At 43.9% G+C, this 24,382-nt stretch overlaps 1 protein-coding gene across 1 annotated transcript in view; it reads left to right on the top strand.

The window, feature by feature from the left end:
* Positions 1-24,382, top strand: part of LOC115172543 (fibroblast growth factor receptor-like 1) — a 62,662-nt gene that overhangs the window by 29,319 nt on the left and 8,961 nt on the right. The window lies entirely within an intron of this gene.

Raw genomic sequence — 24,382 nt, 5'->3', positions numbered from 1 at the left:
TGGTGTGCAAGAGACAAGTATTTAAACTCTTAGTAAGTCAAGTTACTGGTCACTGGTCTACTTCCTCCACTTTAAGGCCGTAGTGCTGCTCTCTCTGCCTGTGTACATACAGTACAGTAGGATGGCTCTGTGCTTGAGTAGAGCGTGATGAATGAGAGGAGTGGAGCGTGAAAGCTCTGTTTAGTTTAATTACTCTAAGATGCCTAATTAGGTCCAGAGCCTACTGCAGGGGAGGAGAGGGGAGAGCAGGGGCCGACCAAAGGAGCTGCTTCCTGGTCTTGTGATGGTTTCTCACACTGGCCTTGTTTTGGGGTAGAACCCTAATCACATAGATCAGATCAGGATAACAGTGGGGAAAGAGAATGATGTCCATTGTGTAGCGAGTATCATAGGGCCGGGATGCGGATCTGGGGAAATGTGATTCTAACAAAGTTATTTTGGCTCCTGTTCAATATGAAGTTGACTGAGATGTCAACAAGAGGGCAAAGCTGTTGATTATTCCTGGTTAGATATACACTGTAGACACACCAAGAGGAGGAATGTCAAAGTTCACACGAGTGTATTTCATCAATGTCATGGCTGTCTGCTGTACTTAAAATACATTATTTTACTGTACATTGCTGTAATAACCTGCAGTGTCAGGTTGCCTACATGATTTACACTGGACCATGCTCAGTTCAGAAATATCTCTATGATTGCACAGTGCAGGCACAGTGTATAAATCATCGAGTCAGTCAATTTATCCAAATGATAGATAGCATATCTCTCCTTACACAGTATTGAGTGTAACTCACAACTGATTTATCTAGCTTGGCCTTCCTGTTTTTTATTTAACTAGGCAAGTCAGTTAAGAACAAATTCTTATTTACAATGACGGTCTACCCCGCCCAAACCCGGACAACGCTGGGCCAATTGTACACCGCCCTATGGGATTCCCAATCACGGCCGGATGTGATGCAGCCTGGATTCGAACCAGGTACTGCAGTGACACCTCTTGTACTGAGATACAGTGTCTTGTGCCACTCGGGAGCCCTGTACTATGTAATGAAAAGTATTCTAGCCTTCAGTAGTGCTGAAGCAGGGCGAGATTGTATAAGATAACTTCAACCTGCCTGCCTGTATTACTAGATACCTACTCCCACACAGGAAAGAGATGTTTTTTTTCTTGAGGCATACTGTTTTCTTATGTGTATTTTATTAGACTGAACAACATTATTTTCACCCTCTCTGATCTCCACCACAAACTGTTTGGAGTTGGTTCTGTTTTCCTTTCCCACCGTTTGTGGTGAATGCGTGACAACCCAGCACTAGCCTCTCAGCAGTCATTGTACATCTCTGTTTTGTAAGACCACAGAGACCTCCCCCTCGCTCTCTTCTCTCCATTCTCTCATCCATCATCCTAGTCTGGGACTGGCACACACCACCAGTTTGTTTGTTTTTATAGGTAATTGTCCCATCAGGGGTGCAGTGCAGTCAGAGGCTTTTTGGGCTAGGGAGATTAGGGGAGCCTCATTTTAAAACATTTACAGGACTGAAGTCATACATTGAGAGAACTGACAGCCAAAAAAAGGTAGAATGGTCCATACTTATTGTGAGCGACACTTTCCAATCAATGGTGAAATTATTGTACCTCTTGATGTGCCTAATTGTTAAACATCTTAATTGTGTTTTGTATGTACTCTTCATATAATTATTTAAAATGCCTTTATTTGTATGGCATGTTAAATGGAAACAAAGTTTAAAAACTCCCTGATGAAGGGCATGCAGCCGAAACAAGTCTGAGTTTTTATATGAAGAGTGCCTTGGTCCTCCTTTCTTTTTGATGACCAATTCAAGCTTAAGGCCCGTAGTGACTTCCAGTCATTGCGCTAACAATAGTTAGCAATTGTGCTAGTGCTGGTTAGCAACTTCCTTCAAACTGCACGCAGAGACATAAAAATGGTATCCACAAGTTCATAAAGGGCCTCATTGCCAAAATTCCGAAGTATCCCTTTAATGTCAAATAGAACTTACCCTGAATATGGTTACTATGTTCTCAGAACTTAAGATATGAATGTTCTAGATACGTTTCATGGGAACATTGCAAGAACATTAATGTGTCTAGTTTTCTGTGGATTAGGAGAATATTCCATCAATGTCCCACCAAACACACACAGAACATGGTTGCCTTGTTCTCAGAACATAAGATATTAATGTTCTAGAAATGATTCATGGGAACTTTGCAGGAACATTTGTGGCCAAAGAAAAATATATTATACATCACGTCTTGTTATTGTTGTCTAGCCAATCAAGGCCATGATTAGTGAACCACTAATCCATTCATAGCTCTTTGTCTATTGGCAAGATTAGGAATAGTCACAAACAGTGCATTTAAAATGTATGATTAGATTGTACATATTCATTTATACGGTCATTATTATTCAACATGTCCTCACCTGGGATTTGAACTCAACCTCTTGGTTCATGGTACTCCAATCTTCCTGCTACGCCACCAGGTCCGTGTCTGGTATCAGTTCATCTGATTATTCTCATCATGGATTTGATTTATGCTGAAAAAATAGATAAACACAACATGTAAAGTGTTGGTCCCATGTTTCATGAACTGAAATAAAATGTCCCAGAAATGTTCGATATGCACAAACAGCTTCTCTCTGTTGTGCACAAATTTGTTTTCATCCAAGTAAGCATTTCTCCTTTGCCAAGATAATCCATCCACCTGACAGGTGGTTGACAAGATGGCGTAGCAGTCGGACGTGTGTTTGTCTTGTCCCATGTAAATAGTCGGTTTTCATCGTTTTTTTTGTATATATTTTAATCTCACTTTCCACCTACAATCTAAATATACTTTCCTGCAACCCGCCTCACCCAATGTGGTATGGATCTGATATTTTTATACGTTATAACTGGAACCACCATCAGAAGCTAGCCAGCTAACTAGCTACTACCATGTAGTCACTGTTAGCCACGGCTAGCGGTCTTCACCTTTAGCTGGCTTGATGGCGTAGCAGTTGGACGTGTGTTTTTGTCTTGTCCCATCCAGTCCCATGTATATATCATTTTCTTCGTATATATTTTGTTAGTTAGCCAGTGCTAGCGATCCTCACCGTTAACTCTGACATCAGCCAGCCTCAACCCGGTCAATTCCTGCCAGTCTGCACAGCGCGATATCAACCCAGAGCATATCGGACTGCTTTTTCTCTACCACATCTCCGGATTCCTACCGCGAGCTCTGAACCTTTACACCGGATCATCACAGCTAGCTAGCTGCTATCCGAGTGGCTACTCCTGGCTAACGTCTCTGTCCCGAAGCAAGCACCAGTTAGCCTGGAGCTAGCCTGGAGCTAGGCCCATCTCCCAGCTAGCCAAAGAGGTCCACCAGCCAATTCTTGGGCTACAATACCTTTTTTGCCAACTGGCCTGGCGATCCGCCGATCCATCACGACTGGTCTGCCGACATAACCGTCCGAGGTGGTTTCAACAGGCTCTTCCGTTGCGATGTCGCCGAATGCCCATCTGCTAGCGCCGGCCCGCTAGCTGTCTGAATCGCTGTGTCTCCAGCTCGCCTAGCGTAGCAGCGACTACGGAATTGGCTCCCTGACTCATCTAGTGCTACTCATTGGACCCTATGATCACTCGGCTACACATGCCTCTCCCTAATGTCAATACGCCTTCTCTGCAGTTTTGGTTAGTGATTATTGTCTTATTTCACTGTAGAGCCCCTAGCCTTGCCCAAAATGCCTTAGATAGCGCTTTTGTTACACCCCCCACACATGCGGTGAGCTCACCTGGCTTAAATGGTGCCTCTAGAGACAAAACCTCTCTCATCGTCACTCAATGCCTAGGTTTATCTCCACTGTACTCACATCCTACCATACCCTTGTCTGTACATTATGCCTTGAATCTATTCTTCCGCGCCAAGAAATCTGCTCCTTTTACTCTCTGTTGCGAACGCACTAGACGACCAGTTCTTATAGCCTTTAGCCGTACCCTGATCCTGCTCCTCCTCCTCCTCTGTTCCTCTGGTGATGTAGAGGTTAACCCAGGCCCTGCAGCCCCCAGCACCACTCCCATTCCCCAGGCACTCTCATTTGTTGACTTCTGTAACTGTAAAAGCCTTGGTTTCATGCATGTTAACATTAGAAGCCTCCTCCCTAAGTTTGTTTTATTCACTACTTTAGCACACTCTGCCAACTGTGATGTCCTAGCCGTGTCTGAATCATGGCTTAGGAAGGCCACCAAAAATCCTGAAATTTCCATCCCTAACTATAACATCTTCCGACAAGATAGAAATGCTGAAGAGGGCGGAGTTGCAATCTACTGCAGAGATAGCCTGCAGAGTTATGTCATACTTTCCAGGTCTGTGCCCAAACAATTCGAGCATCTACTTTTAAAAATCCACCTTTCCAGAAACAAGTCTATCACCGTTGCCGCTTGTTATAGACCCCAGCTGTGCCCTGGACACCATATGTGAATAGATTGCCCCCCCATCTATCTTCAGAGTTCACACTGTTAGGGGACCTAAACTGGGATATGCTTAACACCCCGGCCGTCCTACAATCTAAGCTAGATGCCCTCAATCTCACACAAATTATTAAGGAACCTACCAGGTACAAACCTAAATCCGTAACCATGGGCACCCTCTTAGATATCATCCTGACCAACTTGACCTCTAAATACACCTCTGCTGTCTTCAACCAGGATCTCAGCAATCACTGCCTCATTGCCTGCATGCGTGATGGGTCCGCGGTCAAACGACCACCCCTCATCACTGTCAAACGCTCCCCAAAACACTTCAGTGAGCAGGCCTTTCTAATCAACCTGGCCAGGGTATCCTGGAAGGATATTGACCTCATCCCGTCAGTAGAGGATGCCTGGTTATTCTTCAAAAGTACCTTCCTCACCATCTTCAATAAGCATGCCCATTCAAAAAGTGTAGAACCAGGAACAGATATAGCCCTTGGTTCACTCCAGACCTGACTGCCCTTGACCAGCACAAAACATCCTGTGGCGTACTGCATTATCATCAAATAGCCCCCGTGATATGCAATTTTTCAGGAAAGTTAGGAACCAATATACACAAGCAGTTAGGCTAGCTTTTTCAAGCAGAAATTTGCATCCTGTAGCACAAACTCAAAAAAGTTCTGGGACACTGTAGTCCATGGAGAATAAGAGCACCTCCTCCCAGCTGCCCACTGCACTGAGGCTAGGAACCACTGTCACCACCGATAAATCCACGATAATTGAGAATTTCAATAAGCATTTTTCTACGGCTGGCAATGCTTTCCACCTGGCTGCCCCTACCCCGGTCAACTGCCCTGCACCCCCTAAAGCAACTCGCCTAAGCCTCCCCCATTTCTCCTTCGCCCAAATCCAGACAGCTAATGTTCTGAAAGAGCTGCAAAATCTGGATCCCTACAAATCAGCCGGGCTAGACAATCTGGACCCTCTCTTTCTAAAATTATCTGCCGAAATTGTTGCAACCCCTATTTCATATCGTCTGAATTCCCCAAAGATTGGAAAGCTGCCGGGGTCATCCCCCTCTTCAAATGGGGAGACACTCTAGACCCAAACTGCTACAGACCTATATCTATCCTACCCTGCCTTTCTAAGGTCTTCGAAAGCCAAGTTAACAAACAGATCACCAACCATTTCGAATCCCACCGTACCTTCTCCGCTATGCAATCTGGCTTCCGAGCTGGTCATGGGTGCACCTCAGCCACGCTCAAGGTCCAAAACGATATCATAACTGCCATCGATAAGAGACAATACTGTGCAGCCGTATTCATCGACCTGGCCAAGGCTTTCGACTCTGTCAATCACCACATTCTTATCGGCAAACTCAACAGCCTTTGTTTCTCAAATGACTGCCTCACCTGGTTCACAAACTACTCTGATAGAGTTCAGTGTGTCAAATTGGAGGGCCTGTTGTCCAGACCTCTGGCAGTCTCTGTGGGGGTGCCACAGGGCTCAATTCTCGGGCCGACTCTCTTCTCTGTATACATCAATGATGTCGCTCTTGCTGCTGGTGATTCTCTAATCCACCTCTACGCAGACGACAGCACTCTGTATACTTCTGGCCCTTCTTTGGACACTGTGCTAGCTAACCTCCAGACGAGCTTCAATGCCATACAACTCTCCTTCCGTTGCCTCCAACTGCTCTTAAATGCAAGTAAAACTAAATGCATGTTCTTCAACCGATCGCTGCCCGCACCCGCCCGTCCAGCATCACTACGCTGGACGGTTCTGACCTTGAATATGTGGACAACTACAAATACTTAGGTGTCTGGTTAGACTGTAAATTCTTCTTCCAGACCCACATAAAGCATCTCTAATCCAAAATTAAATCTAGAATCGGCTTCCTATTTCACAACAAAGCATCCTTCACTCATGCTGCCAAACATACCCTCGTAAAACTGACTATCCTACCGATCCTCGACTTCGGCGATGTCATTTACAAAATAGCCTCCAACACTCTACTCAACAAATTGGATGCAGTCTATCACAGTGCCATCCGTTTTGTCACCAAAGCCCCATATACTACCCACCACTGCGACCTGTACGCTCTCGTTGGCTGGCCCTCGCTTCATACTCGTCGCCAAACCCACTGGCTCCAGGTCATCTATAAGTCTTTGCTAGGTAAAGCCCCACCTTATCTCAGTTCACTGGTAACCATAGCAGCACCCACCCGCAGCACGCGCTCCAGCAGGTATATTTCACTGGTCACCCCCAAAGCCAATTCCTGCTTTGGCCGCCTTTCCTTCCAGTTCTCTGCTGCCAATGACTGGAACGAACTGCAAAAATCACTGAAGCTGGAGACTCTTATCTCCCTCACTAACTTCAAGCACCAGCTGTCAAAGCAGCTCGCAGATCATTGCACCTGTACATAGCCCATCTGTAAATTGCCCATCCAACTACCTCATCCCCACACTGTATTTATTTATTTATTTTGCTCCTTTGCACCCCAGTATCTCTACTTGCACATTCATCTTCTGCACATCTATCACTCCAGTGTTTAATTGCCATATCGTAATTACCTCGCCACTATGGCCTATTTTATTGCCTTACCTCCCTTATCTTACCTCACTTGCACCCACTGTATATATACTTTTTTCTACTGTATTATTGACTGTATGCTTGTTTATTCCATGTGTAACTCTGTGTTTATGTTTGTGTTGAGCTGCTTTGCTTTATCTTGGCCAGGTCACAGTTGTAAATGAGAACTTGTTCTCAACTAGCATACCTGGTTAAATAAAGTTGAAATAAAACTTTTTTTTTAAAGATGCTGGAGGAAACAGGTACAAAAGTATCTATATCCACAGTAAAATGAGTCCTATATCGACATAACCTGAAAGGCCGCTCAGCAAGGAAGAAGCCACTGCTCCAAAACCGCCATAAAAGAGCCAGACTACGGTTTGCAACTGCTTAAGGAGACAAAGATCGTACTTTTTGGAGAAATGTACTCTGGTTTAATGAAACAAAAATAGAACTGTTTGGCCATAATAACCATCGTTATGTTTGGAGGAAAAAGGGGGACGCTTGCAAGCCGAAGAACACCATACCAACCGTGGAGCACGGGGGTGGCAGCATCATGTTGTGGGGGTGCTTTGATGCAGGAGGGACTGGTGCACTTCACAAAATAGATGGCATCATGAGGGAGGAAAATTATGTGGATATATTGAAGCAACATCAAGACATCAGTCAGGAAGTTAAAGCTTGGTCGCAAATGAGTCTTCCAAATGGACAATGACCCCAAGCATACTTCCAAAGTTGTGGCAAAATGGCTTAACCTCTCTTGGGCAGGTGGGACGCAGAGCGCCAAATTCGAAACAACAAAATGTCATAATTCAAAGTTCTCAAACATACGACTATTTTACACCATTTTAAAAGTACACTTCTCCTTAATGTAACCACATTGTCCGATTTCAAAAAGGCTTTGCGGTGAAAGCATAAAGTTAGATTATGTTAGGACAGGTACAACACAAGAAAAACTACATAGCCATTTTCCAAGCAGAAGAGGGGTCACAAATACCAGAAATTCAGCTAAAATTAAGCACTAACCTTTGACGATCTTCATCAGATGACACTCCTAGGACTCAATGTTAGACAATACATGTATGTTTTATTCGATAAAGTTAATATTTATATCCAAAAACAGCATTTTACATTGGCGCGTGATGTTCAGAAAATATTTTGCCTCCAATACTGCCGGTGAATCAGCACAACAATTTACAAAAATACTCATCATAAACGTTGATAAAATATTAAACTGTTATTCAAAGAATTATAGATAACCCTCTCCTTTATGCAACCGCTGTGACAGATTTCAAAAAAGCTTCACGGGGAAAGAACACTTTGCAGTAATCTGACTATGGCGCTCAGAAACATACACCAGGCAATACAGATACCCGCCATTTTGGAGTAATCTAAAATCATAAATAGCATTATAAATATTCACTTACCTTTGATGATCTTCATCAGAAGGCATTTTCAGGAATCCCAGGTCCACAATAAATGTTGTTTTGTTCGATAAAGTCCATAATTTAATGTCCAAATACCTCCTTGTTGTTTGCGCGTTCAGTAAGCTACTCCAAATGTAGGAAGCGCGCCCAAAATTATATTTACGTTCGTTGAAACATGTCAAACGTTGTATAGCATCAATCTTTAGGGCCTTTTTAACATAAAACTTCAATAATATTCCAACCGGACGATTTCAATGTCTTGAAAAAACGTTTTGGAACACAGATACCTCATCACGTGAATGTGCGCCACAAAACTCATGTCATTTTCTGAGTCACCAACTTCCTGGCCTTCTTGTTCGCTCTCTGTTCACTGCAAAAGTCTGAAACTAGGTTCTAAAGACTGTTGACATCTAGTGGAAGCCTTAGGAAGTGCAAAATGAACCCTAAGTCACTGTGTGTTAGATAGGCAATGACTTGAAAAGACTACAAGAACCAGATTTCCCACTTCCTGGTTGGATTTTTCTCAGGTTTTTGCCTGCCATATGAGTTCTGTTATACTCACAGACATCATTCAAACAGTTTTAGAAACTTCAGAGTGTTTTCTATCCAAATCTAATATGCATATTCTAGTTCCTGGGCCCAAGTAGTAGGCCGTTTAACCTCTCTAGGGCCGGCGGGACGAAATCGTCCCACCTACGTAACAGCCAGTGGAATCCTGTGGCGCGTTATTCAAATACCTTAGAAATGCTATTACTTCAATTTCTCAAACATATGACTATTTTACAGCATTTTAAAGACAAGACTCTCGTTAATCTAACCACACTGTCCGATTTCAAAAAGGCTTTACAATGAAAGCAAAACATTAGATTATGTCAGCAGAGTACCCAGCCAGAAATAATCAGACACCCATTTTTCAAGCTAGCATATAATGTCACATAAACCCAGAAGACAGCTAAATGCAGCACTAACCTTTGATGATCTTCATCAGATGACAACCCTAGGACATTATGTTATACAATACATGCATGTTTTGTTCAATCAAGTTCATATTTATATCAAAAAACAGCTTTTTACATTAGCATGTGACGTTAAGAACTAGCATACCCCCGCAATCTTCCGGCGAATTTACTAACAATTTACTAAATTACTCACGATAAACGTTCACAAAAAGCATAACAATTATTTTAAGAATTATAGATACAGAACTCCTCTATGCACTCGATATGTCCGATTTTAAAATAGCTTTTTGGTGAAAGCACATTTTGCAATATTCTCAGTAGATAGCCCGGCATCACAAGGCTAGCTATTTAGACACCCAGCAAGTTTAGCCTTCACCAAACTCCGATTTACTATTAGAAAAGTTTGATTACCTTTGGTGTTCTTCGTCAGAATGCACTCCCAGGACTTCTACTTCAATAACAAATGTTGGTTTGGTCCCAAATAATCCATAGTTATGTTCCAACAGCGGCGTTTTGTTCGTGCGTTCAAGACACTATCCGAATGGTAAATAAGGGTCACGCACACGGCGCATTTAGTGACAAAAAAATTCTAAATATTCCATCACCGTACTTCGAAGCATGTCAACCGCTGTTTAAAATCAATTTTTATGCCATTTTTCTCGTAAAAAAGCGATAATATTCCGACCGGGAATCTGCAATTAGGTAAACAGACGAAAGAAAATAAAGCACGGGGTCGACTCGGGCACGCGCCTAAGCCCATTGTCCTCTGATCGGCCACTTGTCAAAGGCGATAATGTGTTTCAGCCAGAGGCTGCCTCGATATCGTTCAGCTTTTTCCCGGGCTCTGAGAGCCTATGGGAGCCGTAGGAAGTGTCACGTTACAGCAAAGATCCTCAGTCTTCAATAAACAGAGGCAAGAAGAACAACACCTTGTCAGACAGGCCACTTCCAGCATGAAATCTTCTCAGGTTTTTGCCTGCCATATGAGTTCTGTTATACTCACAGACACCATTCAAACAGTTTTAGAAACTTTAGGGTGTTTTCTATCCAAAGCCAATAATTATATGCATATTCTAGTTACTGGGCAGGAGTAGTAACCAGATTAAATCGGGTACGTTTTTTATCCGGCCGTGTAAATACTGCCCCCTAGCCCTAACAGGTTAATTTGGGTACGTTTTTCATCCGGCCGTGAAAATACTGCCCCCTACCCAAGAGAGGTTAAGGACAACAAAGTCAAGGTATTGGAGTGGCCATCACAAAGCCCTGACCTCAATCCTATAGAACAAGGAGGCCTACAAACCTGACTCAGTTACACTAGCTCTGTCAGGAGGAATGGGACAACATTCACCCAACTACAGTGAGAGAAAAAAGTATTTGATCCCCTGCTGATTTTGTACGTTTTCCCACTGACAAAGAAATGATCAGTCTATAATTTTAATGGTAGGTTTATTTGAACAGTGAGAGAAAGAATAACAACAACAAAGTTATAAAATGATTTACATTTTAATTAGGGAAATAAGTATTTGACCCCTCTGCAAAACATGACTTAGTACTTGGTGGCAAAACCCTTGTTGGCAATCACAGAGGTCAGACGTTTCTTGTAGTTGGCCACCAGGTTTGCACACATCTCAGGAGGGATTTTGTCCTACTCCTCTTTGCAGATCTTCTCCAAGTCATTAAGGTTTCGAGGCTGACGCTTGGCAACTCGAACTTTCAGCTCCCTCCACAGATTTTCTATGGGATTAAGGTCTGGAGACTGGCTAGGCCACTCCAGGACCTTAATGTGCTTCTTCTTGAGCCACCCCCAAAGCATGTTTCCACCTCCATGTTTGACGGTGGGGATGGTGTTCTTGGGGTCATAGGCAGCATTCCTCCTCCAAACACGATGAGTTGAGTTGATGCCAAAGAGCTCCATTTTGGTCTCATCTGACCACAACACTTTCACCCAGTTGTCCTCTGAATCATTCAGATGTTCATTGGCAAACTTCAGACGGGCATGTATATGTGCTTTCTTGAGCAGGGGGACCTTGCGGGCGCTGCAAGATTTCAGTCCTTCACGGCGTAGTGTGTTACCAATTGTTTTCTTGGTGACTATGGTCCCAGCTGCCTTGAGATCATTGACAAGATCCTCCCGTGTAGTTCTGGGCTGATTCAAATCAAATGTATTTATATAGCCCTTCTTACATCAGCTGATATCTCAAAGTGCTGTACAGAAACCCAGCCTAAAACCCCAAACAGCAAGCAATGCAGGTGTAGAAGCACGGTGGCTAGGAAAAACTCCCTAGAAAGGCCAAAACCTAGGAAGAAACCTAGAGAGGAACCAGGCTATGAGGGGTGGCCAGTCCTTTTCTGGCTGTGCCGGGTGGAGATTATAACAGGACATGGCCTAGATGTTCAAATGTTCATAAATGACCAGCATTGTCAAATAATAATAATCATAGTAGTTGTCGAGGGTGCAACAAGTCAGTAACACAAGTGTCAGTTGGCTTTTTCATAGCCGATCTTTGAGTGTATCTCTACCGCTCCTGCTGTCTCTAGAGAGTTGAAAACAGCAGGTCTGGGACAGGTAGCACGTCCGGTGAATAGGTCAGGGTTCCAGCAGGTCTGGGACAGGTAGCACGTCCGGTGAACAGGTCAGGGTTCCATAGCTGCAGGCAGAACAGTTGGAACTGGAGCAGCAGCACGGCCAGGTGAAATGGTCCTAGGGCTCAGGTCCTCCGAGAGAGAGAAAGAAAGAAAGAAAGAAAGAAAGAAAGAAAGAAAGAAAGAAAGAGAGAATTAGAGAGAGCATATTTAAATTCACACTGGACACCGGAAAAGACAAGAGAAATACTCCAGATGTGACAGACTGACCCTAGCCCCCCGACACAAACTACTGCAGCATAAATACTGGAGGCTGAGACAGGAGGGGTCAGGAGACACTGTGGCCCCATCCGATGAAACCCCCGGACAGGGCCAAACAGGTAGTATATAACCCCACCCACTTTGCCAAAGCACAGCCTCCACACCACTGGAGGGATATCTCCAACCACCAACATACCATCCCGGGACAAGGCCGAGTATAGCCCACAAAGATCTCCGGTACAGCCCAAGGGGGGGCGCCAACCCAGACAGGAAGACCACGTCAGTGACTCAACCCACTCAAGTGACGCACCCCTCCCAGGGACGGCATGGAAGAACACCAGTAAGTCAGTGACTCAGCCCCCGTAATAGGGGTAGAGGCAGAGAATCCCAGTGGAAAGAGGGGAAACCGGCCAGGCAGAGACAGCAAGGGAGGTTCGTTGCTCCAGCCTTTCCGTTCACCTTCACACCCCTGGGCCAGACTACACTTAATCATAGGACCTACTGAAGAGATATGTCTTCAGTAAAGACTTAAAGGTTGAGACTGAGTCTGCGTCTCTCACATGGGTAGGCAGACTATTCCATAAAAATGGAGCTCTATAGGAGAAAGCCCTGCCTCCAGCTGTTTGCTTAGAAATTCTAGGAACAATTAGGAGGCCCGCGTCTTGTGACCGTAGCGTACGTGTAGGTGTGTACGGCAGGACCAAATCGGAAAGATAGGTAGGAGCAAGCCCATGTAATGCTTTGTAGGTTAGCAGTAAAACCTTGAAATCAGCCCTTGCCTTAACAGGAAGCCAGTGTAGGGAGGCTAGCACTGGAGTATTATGATCACATTTTTGGGTTCTAGTCAGGATTCTAGCAGCCGTATTTAGCACTAACTGAAGTTTATTTAGTGCTTTATCCGGGTAGCCGGAAAGTAGAGCATTGCAGTAGTCCAACCTAGAAGTAACAAAGGCCCTCACCGTTCTCATGATCATTGCAACTCCACGAGGTGAGATCTTGCATGGAGCCCCAGGCCGAGGGAGATTGACAGTTCTTTTGTGTTTCTTCCATTTGCGAATAATCGCACCAACTGTTGTCACCTTCTCACCAAGCTGCTTGGCGATGGTCTTGTAGCCCATTCCAGCCTTGTGTAGGCCTACAATCTTGTCCCTGACATCCTTGGAGAGCTCTTTGGTCTTGGCCATTTGGAATCTGATTGATTGCTTCTGTGGACAGGTGTCTTTTATACAGGTAACAAACTGAGATTAGGAGCACTCCCTTTAAGAGTGTGCTCTTAATCTCAGCTCGTTACCTGTATAAAAGACACCTGGGAGCCAGAAATCTTTCTGATTGAGAGGGGGTCAAATACTTATTTCCCTCATTAAAATGCAAATCAATTTCTAACATTTTTGACATGCGTTTTTCTGGATTTTTTGTTGTTGTTATTCTGTCTCTCACTGTTTAAATAAACCTACCATTAAAATGATAGACTGATCATTTCTTTGTCAGTGGGCAAACGTACAAAATCAGCAGGGGATCAAATACTTTTTTCCCTCACTGTATTGTGGGAAGCTTGTGGAAGGCTACCCAAAACGTTTGACCCAAGTTAAACAATTTAGTTGGGTATGTATGTAAACTTCTGACCCACTGGGAATGTGATGAAATAAATAAAAGCTGAAATAAATCACTCTTTACTATTATTCTGACATTTCACATTCTTAAAATAAAGTGGTGATCCTAACTGACCTAAAACAGGGAATTTGTACTAGGATTAAATGTCAGGAATTGTGAAAAACTGAGTTTAAATGTATTTGGGTAAGGTGTATGTAAACTTCCGACACCAACTGTACTACCCACCATTGCGACCTGTATGCTCTTGTTGGCTGGCCATCACTACATATTTGTTGCCAAACCCACTGGCTCCAGGTCATCTATAAGTCTTTGCTAGGTAAAGCCCCGCCTTATCTCAGCTCACTGGTCACCATAGCAACACCCACCCGTAGCACAGGTTCCAGCAGGTATATTTCACTGGTCATCCCCAAAGCCAAACACTTCCTTTGGCCACCTTTCCTTCCAGTTCTCTGCTGCCAATGACTGGAACCATTTTTTTTTAAATCACTGAAGCTGGAGTCTTATATCTCCCTCTTGAACTTTAAGCATCAGCTGTCAGAGCAGCTCACTGTACCTTTACACTGCCCATCTGTAAATAGCACACCCAACTACCTCATCCCCATATTGTTATTTATTTTTTTGCTCTTTTGCACCCCAGTATCTCTACTTGCACATCAATCACTCCAATGTTAATGCTAAATTGTAATTATTTCGCCACTATGGCCTATTTATTACCTTACTTCCCTAACCTGACTACATTTGCACACACTGTACATATATGTTTCTATTGTCTTATTGACTGTACGTCTGTTTATCCCATGTGTAACTCTGTGTTGTTGTTTTTGTCACACTGCTTTGCTTTATCTTGGCCAGGTCGCAGTTGTAAATGAGAACTTGTTCTCAACTGGCCTACCTGGTTAAATAATGGTGAAATAAAATGTAAAAAATATAAAAAAGGTGTGGCATATCAAGAAGCTGATTAAATATCATGATCATTAGACAGGTCCACCTTCTGCTTGGGACAATAAAAGGCTACTCTAAAATGTGCAGTTTTGTCACACAACACAATACCACAAATGTCTCAAGTTGAGGGAGCGTGCAATTGGCATGCTGACTGCAGGAATGTCTCCCAGAGCTGTTGCCAGAGAATTTAATGTTCATTTCTCTACCATAAGCCGCATCCAACGTTGTTTTTGAGAATTTGGCAGTACGTCTAACTCGCCTCAACCGGAGACCACGTGTAACCACGCCAGCCCAGGACCTCCACATCCGTCTTCTTCACCTCCAAGATCGTCTGCGACCAGTCACCCGGACAGCTGATGAAACTGAGGAGTATTTTTCTCTGTAATAAAGCTCTTTTGTGGGGTAACACTAATTTTGATTGGCTGGGCCTGGCTCCCAATTGGGTGGGCCTATGCCCTCCCATGGCTGCACCCCTGCCCAGTCATGTGAAATCTTTAGATTATGGCCTAATGAATTTATTTCAAATGACTGATTTCTTGTATGAACTATAACTCAGTAAAATCGTTGAAATTATTGCATGTTGCGTTTATATTTTTGTTCAGTATGCTTATTTCAGCAATTGAAAGACTTTCTGTATAGTTGTCAAAGGTTTTATATTTTATTTAACCTTTATTTAACTAGGCAAGTCAGTTAAGAACAAATTCTTATTTACAATGACGGCCTAACCCGGACGATGCTGAGCCAATTGTGCGCCACCCTATGAGACTCCCAATCATGGCTGGTTGTGATACAGCCTGGAAACAAACTAGGGTCTATAGAGACACCTCTACCACTGAGATGCAGTGCCTTAGACCGCTTCACCACTCGATCTGATAACCAACCCCCCTGGGCTACTTGGCCTAGATGCCCTGGCCCATTAGTGGCAGAGGAGGCTATACGCCTTCCCCCTGATCCCGCCGATTCCAGCGACTCTAGACAGAATCAGGGAAGCGGGCCACCAGGTCCTTCTGATTGCCCCGAGATGGCCGAGACGCCACTGGTTTAGCACAATACTGTCACTCCTAGTGGGGACAGCATGGGAACTACCTCGGAGGCCAGACCTATTGTCACAGGCGGAGGGCACATTGTGGCATCCTAATCCCTCCCACCTGCAGCTGTAGGCCTGGCTGTTGGCCCTTGAAAATGGTCTGGTTTAGATCTTGAGCCCTCTGTTGTTAACATCTAACAGCCAGGGCCCCCTCCATCAACCAATGACACGAGGTGGCGCGTGTTCTGCCAGTGGTGTGGGGAGCAGGGTGTTGCTCCAGAATCTTGCGGCATAAGAACTGTGCTCCAGTTCTTGAGGTCTTTGTTTGATGTTGACAGGGCTGCAGCCACACCTAAGGTATGCGCAGCAGCCATTTCAGCATGTCAGGATGAAGAGCAGGATGGGTCGCTTGGCAGCCATCTGCTCATGGCAAGGTTTCTTAAAGGAGTCCATTGATTACGCCCCTCGAGCTCCCTCAGTTCCCAAATAGGATTTGGATCTGGTTCTTGGAGTACTATCCATACCTCCCTTCGAACTGTTAGACGCTATAGACTTTAAACATTTGCTCTTAAGAGAGCGTTTCTGGTGGCCCTCGCCTCTACCAAGAGAGCTGGCGAGCTTCAAGCTTCACCTGTAAGTAATGAGTGTTATCGTCGATGTCCCGGGTAAAGTGAGCTCTACTCTGCTGCCTAATCCTGCCTTCCTACCAAAGGTCCTGCTCCCAGGTCACGTGAACAGGGAAATGATGCTAACAGCCTTATCCACCTCCATGCCCCCTGGGGCTCATGATGTTGATGTACACGATCTGTGTCGTGTACATCAACATGTACATGACACAGCAGCCCGATGAGGTCCCGGAGGACACTGGTGAGATCTACCAATGATCTCCTTGTCTGGGAGAATCATGGCCGCAGCAATGGGGTCCATGATAGGGTACTGGTCCAGTCCCAACTCCTCAGCCGAAGACATGAAGGTCAAATGCTTTGACTGGCTTGAGACAAGGAACATTGAGTTCAACTTAGCCCAAGTTGACGCAGTTCATTGGAGAACTTGGAGCACTGATGAATGTACAGTGCATTCGGAAAGTATTCAGACCCCTTCACTTTTTCCACATTGTTACATTACAGCCTTATTCAAAAATGGATTAAATCGCTTTTTCCCTCATCAATCTACACACAATACCCCATAATGACAAAGCAAAAACAGGTTTTTAAGAAATGTTTGCAAATTTATAACAAAAACGTATCACATTTACATACGTTTTCAGACCCTTTACTCAGTACTTTGTTGAAGCACCTTTGGCAGCGATTACAGCCTCGTGTCTTATTGGGTATGATGCTATATGCTCGGCACACCTGTATTTGGGGAGCTATTTTCAGGTCTCTCCAGAGATGTTAGATCAGTCTGGGCTCTGGCTGAGCCACTCAAGGACATTGAGACTTGTCACGAGGCCACTCCTGCATTGACTTGGCTGTGTGCTTAGTCGTTGTCCTGTTGGAAGGTGAACTGTCACCCCAGTCTTAGGTTCTGAGTGCTCTGGAGCAGGTTTTCATCAAAGATCTCTCTGTACTTTGCTCTGTTCATCTTTCCCTTGATCCTGACTAGTCTCCCAGTCTCTGCCACTGAAAAACATCCCCACAGCATGATGCTACCACCAGCATGCTTCACCGTAGGGATGGTGCCAGGTTTTCTCCAGACGTGACACTTGGCATTCAGGCCAAAGAGTTCAATCTTGGTTTCATCAGACCAGAGAGTCTTGTTTCTCATGGTCTGATAGTCCTTTAGGTGCCTTTTGGCAAACTTCAAGTGGGCTGTCATGTCCTTTTAATTGAGGTGTGGCTTCCGTCTGGCCACTCTACCATAAAGGCCTGATTAGTGGAGTGATGCAGAGATGGTTGTCCTTCTGGCAGGGTCTCCCATCTCCACAGAGGAACTCTGGAGCTCTGTCAGAGTGACCATCGGCTCTTGATCACCTCCCTGACCAAGGCCCTTCTCCTCGATTGCTCAGTTTGGAAACAGGATGCACCCGAGCTCAATTTCGAGTCTTATAGCAAAGGGTCTGAATACTTATGTAAATAAGGTATTTCTGTAAAAAATAAAAAAATAATAAGGCTGTAACGTAACAAAATGTGGAAAAAGTGTTAGGGGTCTGAATACTTTCCAAATACATTGTACACTCTGCCCAGGCTGCTGTTAGGGTCTGGTTTAATATCTAGAGCTTTCAGAATCCTAGAGCTCCTGCACAGAGCCCTGACCTCAACCCCATCAAACACCTTTGGGATGAATTGGAACACCAACTGCGAGCCAGGCCTAATCGCCCAACATCAGTGCCCAACCTCACTGATGCTCGTGGCTGAATGGAAGCAAGTCCCTGCAGAAATGTTCCACCATCTATTGGAAAGCCTTCCCAGAAGAGTAGAGGCTGTTATAACCGCAAAAGAGGGACAAACTCCATATTAATGCCCATGATTTTGGAATGAGATGTTTGACGAGCAGGTGTCCACATACTTTTGGACATGTAGTGTATGTCTATAGAACAGATCATCTGTATAACACCCCTTTTATTTTTTTATTTTTTTATTTATTTCACCTTTATTTAACCAGGTAGGCAAGTTGAGAACAAGTTCTCATTTACAATTGCGACCTGGCCAAGATAAAACAAAGCAGTTCGACAACATACAAAAACACAGAGTTACATAATAGTTCTGTTCTTAGGGCAATATGTGAATTGAGTAATAATTTATTCTAGGGATATCAGAATATATTTCGGGAAATTCCACTCACAATCCCCAAAAGGTATGGATGTGAGAAGCCAAACAACTGCCACGGTAATAGACTGTGTGAGAAGAGGTCCTGAGAACTGACTGGCCAACTCTCGCGAGATTAGTGAGGCGCGAGTTTTGATTCTCACTCCGGAAACAGCTACAGCTCGAGCCAGTATGAGAGAATGCTAACTAGGATGCGAAGAGCAACGGTGTTTAGCTAGAGAACACCCAATCTCACCTAGTTTGGGTAGGCTCGGTACCCAGCCTCAATCTCCAGAGAGAAGAGGCTAACCTCCAGCTGAAGCTAACAAACAACGCAATTCGCAGTGAGACAACTAACGTTTAGCCTCGCGCCGTGAACAGGTTGGCCCAAACGGTTCACCCTGCTTCGTAGCACGGTGTCGACCTGTAAGAAAACAGTTAAGACAAAAAAAACACTGCAGAGCACTCCTAAGAGGAGCAAGCTTCACCCAAAATGGAATATACTCTACACCAGGGGTGTCAAACTCATTTTATCTCAGGGGCCACATGGAGGAAAATCTATTCCCAAGTGGGCCGGACCGGTAAAATCATGGTATATATAACTTAAAAACAACAACTTCAGATTGTTTTCTTTGTTTTAATACGATCAACATAAAACATAAAGCTGGAGCCTGAGGACAGTGTGTCCACAATAGTACAAGCACAACATCACTATTAATCATAAAACACCAAGTTTATTTGAAAATTCTAAAGAAAAAGAACACACAAACACACAATGCCTCAGTGATTCACAGAAGTATATCAGGGTGTCTCATGCAGCACTTTAAGTGGGGTTGCATAGTTTATTTGACTCCTGATACCTGGCATCTTTTAGCTTTCACCAGCACATCAATATCAGGCGTCACATCCTGAGTGGCAGCCAACTTCAGGATGTGATTCAAGTGCTTGTGCGTGAGCCTTGAGCGCAGCTTTGTTTTATTTATGCTCATTACAGAGAAAACTTGCTCACAAAGATATGTGGTTCCAAACATGCACAACAGTTTTGCAGCGAGGGCTGTCAAGTTGGGGTAACCTGGCAAGAGATTCTGATAAAATGTGTCCAAGCCAGCTGCGGCAAATTTGCCCTTCATATCCGAGTCACACTGCAAGTCTATTATTTCAAGTTGGATGCTGACGGGCAGATCAGAGGGATTCACGGTGAATGGCGAGCAAAAAACGTTGAAGTCCTTCTCCAGTTCACCAAAAATCTGAAAGCGTTGCTCAAACTCCCGTAACAGTGCCGTTATTTTATCTTTGAACCGTTCATGTCTGCCACATGTTGGGTCGCGCACACATTTTTCAGACATGGGAAGTGAGCTGCATCACCACCGGCGAGTTGCGTCTCCCACAATGACAGCTTCAACTTGAAAGAACGTATGCTGTCATAATACTGCGTGACGACTTTGTTGCGCCTTTGCAGCTGTTTGTTCAAGTTATTCAGGTGCTCTGTAACATCCACCATAAATGCAAGGTCCTGCATCCATTCTGCGGAATGAAATTCTAACACTGGTTTGCCCTTTTCTTCCATGAACTGTTCAATTTCTTCTCGTAAATCAAAGAAACGCCTAAGCACAGCACCTCGGCTTAACCATCTTACCTCAGTGTGGTATGGCAGGCCATGGATGTGGTCTTTCTCTCTGAGAAGGCTGTCAAACTGACGGTGATTCAGGCTTCTGGATCGGATGAAATTAACAGTTTGGATGACCACCTTCATGACGTTATCCATCTTTAATGACTTGCAACACAAAGCCTCCTGGTGCAAAATACAGTGAAAAGTCCAAAAATCACATCCTCCATTTGCAGATTGCACTTTCTCTCTGAACTTTGTCACAACGCCTGCTTTTTTCCCGATCATTGAGGGCGCGCCATCTGTAGCCAGGCTGACAGCGCGGGATCAGTCCGCGCCGACGAGTGCGGTGAAAATATCAGCTGCTGTCGTTGTATCTGTCATCGGCACCAACTCCACGAACTCCTCGGTGACGGTCAATGTGTCATCAACTCCGCGGATGAAAATGGCCAGTTGTGCAACATCTGTAATGTCCGTGCTTTCATCAATTACAACTGAAAACCCAATAAATGACTTTACTTTTTGCTTCAACTGGCTGTCCAAATCCACTGAAAGATCGGAAATCCTGTCTGCAACTGTTTCTTGTCAGGCTGATATTTGCAAAAGCCTGGCGCTTTTCAGGGCACACAATCTCCGCTGCCTTTATCATGCATGTTTTTACAAATTCACCCTCACTAAATGGTTTTGAAGCCACTGCGATTTCATTAGCAATGAGGTAGCTAGCTTTCACTGCAGCGTCACTGATGTCTCGGCTGTGAGTAAACACAGACTGCTGTTTCTTCAGACCCGCCAACTGTTCATTCACCTTCTCTCTTCTCCGCTGTCCTTGAAAGTTGTCATATTTGTCGGCATGAAGACTCACATAGTGGCGACGAAGGTTATACTCTTTCAGCACTGCAACATGCTGTGAACACACCAAACATACAGCTTTCCCATTCAATTCCGTGAATAAATAGGAGGATGACCAGTTTTCTTGGAACACTCTGCGTCCACTTTTCTCTTTTTTGACAGAGACATATTGGGGCAATGAGGGTGCCAAAGCACAAAATGTTAAAAGTAGAAGCCGTAATAAATATCGCGGGCAAAACAAAGTAGCTCATCCGGACTGGCTGCACTTGCTTGACCTACTTGCTCTGCTCCGTTATAAACGGTTTGCTTGCTTAACACAATTGCTATTGCGCCATCCAGTGGACGCAATTGGAACAGCAGTTTATTTTATTGAAAAATTGCAGCTCATTTTTATACTTTACAAAATCATCTCGCGGGCCGGATTAAACCCCTTTGCGGGCCTGATCCGGCCCGCGGGCCGGACGTTTGACACCCCTGCTCTACACACTCAATGAAAAACTCACCTACGGAGTCTTCTACATCCACTTCTCGCTCACTTGCGTAGCGGAGGGAAGATAAGAGAAAGTGATGCTACTCGCATCACATACGTGGTACAGAATTACTTTGAAATTAATATCTCAACTCATCCTGCCGCCAGGCGGAAGGATAACCATTTGAGTGACTAGCATAGTCCCTGAAGCGAAATAGAACAAAAAGATGATAGCTGAGCATCTCAAAGCATACTCTATCTAGAATTCTACCGATTCCCATTTTTCAATGAGAAACACATTTTAATTAGATCAGATAGGTGTGTTGTAACTGTTTCCAAATAATTACATTAACATACTGTGTATTGCTAAGAATGTGAGCGTCGGGTTACACCCAGGCCAACAGCACTAATGACGAACACCCTAACCACTGTCCTGGGACAGTACAGTTAGGCCATGTCCAAAAGAATAAACCATAAACCACAGAAACAACTTGATAGGTGTAAGCAATAGGGATCAGCTCTGTTAAAAGTACACTCAAGAAAAACCTGTATTGATCATAGCGATTCAGGAGTATCATTAAAACAGGTTAGTATGCCCCACGAACATTAGAAAACAATAAATAAGTAAAAACAATAAGTAAATAAAATCAATGATGAGACAATAGTCTAACTGAAACAGACATGTTGGCATAGCAGGATGATCTGAATACCATGAACCAAGAGTTTGTGAGTTCAAATCCCAGGTGAGGACATGTAGAATAATAATGACTGTATAAATGAACATGCACATGTAATCATGTATGTCAAATATGTAAGTTGAAAACACTATGTTAAAAGCACTGTGAGTTCCTAGCCTTGCCAACAAGACAAAGGAGATGATTGTGGACTACAGGAAAAAGAGGACCGAGCACCCCCCCCCCATTCTCATTGACAGGGGCTCCAGTGGAACAGGCTGAGAGCTTCAAGTTCCTTGCTGTCCACATTACCAACAAACTAACATGGTCCAAGCACACTAAGACAGCCGTGAAGAGGGCACAACAAAACCTATTCCCCCTCAGGAGACTGAAAAGATTTGGCATGGGTCCTCAGATCCTCAAGGTTCTACAGCTGCACCATAAAGAGCATGCTGATGGGCCTCCGACCGCAAGGCACTACAGAGGGTAGTGCGAACGGCCCAGTACATCACTGGGGCCAAGCTTCCTGCCATCCAGGACCTTTATACCAGGTGGTGTCAGAGGAAGGCCCTAAATATTGTCAGACTCCAGCCACCCTAGTCATAGACTGTTCTCTCTGCTACCGCACGACAAGCGGTACCAGAGCGCCAAGTCTAGGTCCAAGAGGCTTCGAAACAGCTTTTACCCCCAAGCCATAAGACTCCTGAACATCTAGTCAAATGGCTACCCAGACTATTTGCATTGCATAGTCACTTTAATAATTCTACCTAAATGTACATATTACCTCATATAACCGGTGCCCCGCACATTGACTCTGTATCGGTACCCCCCCCCCCGTATATAGTCTCGCTATTGTTATTTTACTGCTGCTCTTTAATTACTTGTTACTTTGATCTCTTATTCTTATCTGTATTTTTTTTTTAAACTGCATTGTTGGTTAGGGGCTCGTAAGTAAGCATTTCACAGTAAGGTGAATGTTGTATTCGGCGCATGTGACTAATACGACTACATTTTATTTTTGATTTTATTTGAATACAAAAATAGCGGTGAATGGATCAATCAAGTGATTTTACAAATCAGGGCCTTGATGGGCTTGGCAACAGTAACAAAGTGTGATGTGGAATTACAATCATGTGACATCCTGACAACTGATACACAGAAATGAAACCCATGAAATGTGTCTACAACATGATTATCTTACATTCTGAGAAAATGGCAACTCTCAGAAAACTGGACACATGAATGTGTGTCTAGAACATTCATATTGTATATTCTGCAGTGGTGGAAAAAGTACCCAATTGTCATACTTGAGTAAAAGTAAAGATACCTTAATAGAAAATGACTCAAGTTAATGTGAGTCACCCAGTAAAATCCTGCTTGAGTAAAAGTCAAAGTATTTTGTTTTAAATATACTTAAGTATCAAAAGTAAATGTAACTGCTAACATATACTTAAGTATCAAATGTAAAAGTATAAATCATTTAAAATGACTTATATTAAGCAAACCAGACGGCACCATTTTCTTGTTTTTTAAATTTACAGATAGCCAGGGGCACACTCCAACACTCAGACATAATTTACAAACGACTCGTGTTTAGTGAGGCAGTGATAATTGTGTGAATTAGTCAATTTTCCTGTCCTGCTACGAGTACTTTTCAGTGTCAGGGAAAATGTATGGAGTAAAAAGTACAGCATTTCTTTAAGAATGTTGTGAAGTGAAAGTTGTTAAAAATCTAAATAGTAAAGTCAATTACAGATACCCCCCCAAAAATGTTTTACTTTACTTTACACCACTGATATTCTGAGAACATGACAACCATGTTCTGTGTATGTTTGGCAGAACGTTGATGGAATATGTTTCTAATCCTCAGAAAACTGGACACATGAATGTTCTTGCAACGTCCCATAAAACGCATTTAGAACATTAATATAGAGAACATTGTAAACGCGTTCTAGATACGTTCTGCCTGACATGAAGAGAGTGTTCTAACTTTAACACCAAAACATGCTAAAAGGGTTCTCAGAAGGTTTTTGCTAAAAGAGAGAATGTTTCCCTAACGGAAAATTGGACACTCAAACATTAAGGGAACATTAGGTTAACATTACAAAAACGTTTTCTCTCCATAGAATTGTTAGCTGGGTATCCCAAGAATCTGGTCAACCAGTGCAACATGGCGCCTCCCCAATCCCCCCAGC

This window comes from Salmo trutta, chromosome 33 (assembly GCF_901001165.1).
Source record: "Salmo trutta chromosome 33, fSalTru1.1, whole genome shotgun sequence".
In the NCBI taxonomy this organism is placed as follows: domain Eukaryota; kingdom Metazoa; phylum Chordata; class Actinopteri; order Salmoniformes; family Salmonidae; genus Salmo; species Salmo trutta.
Note: the sequence above shows the minus strand (reverse complement) of the source record. Positions and strands in the feature narration are given on the sequence as shown.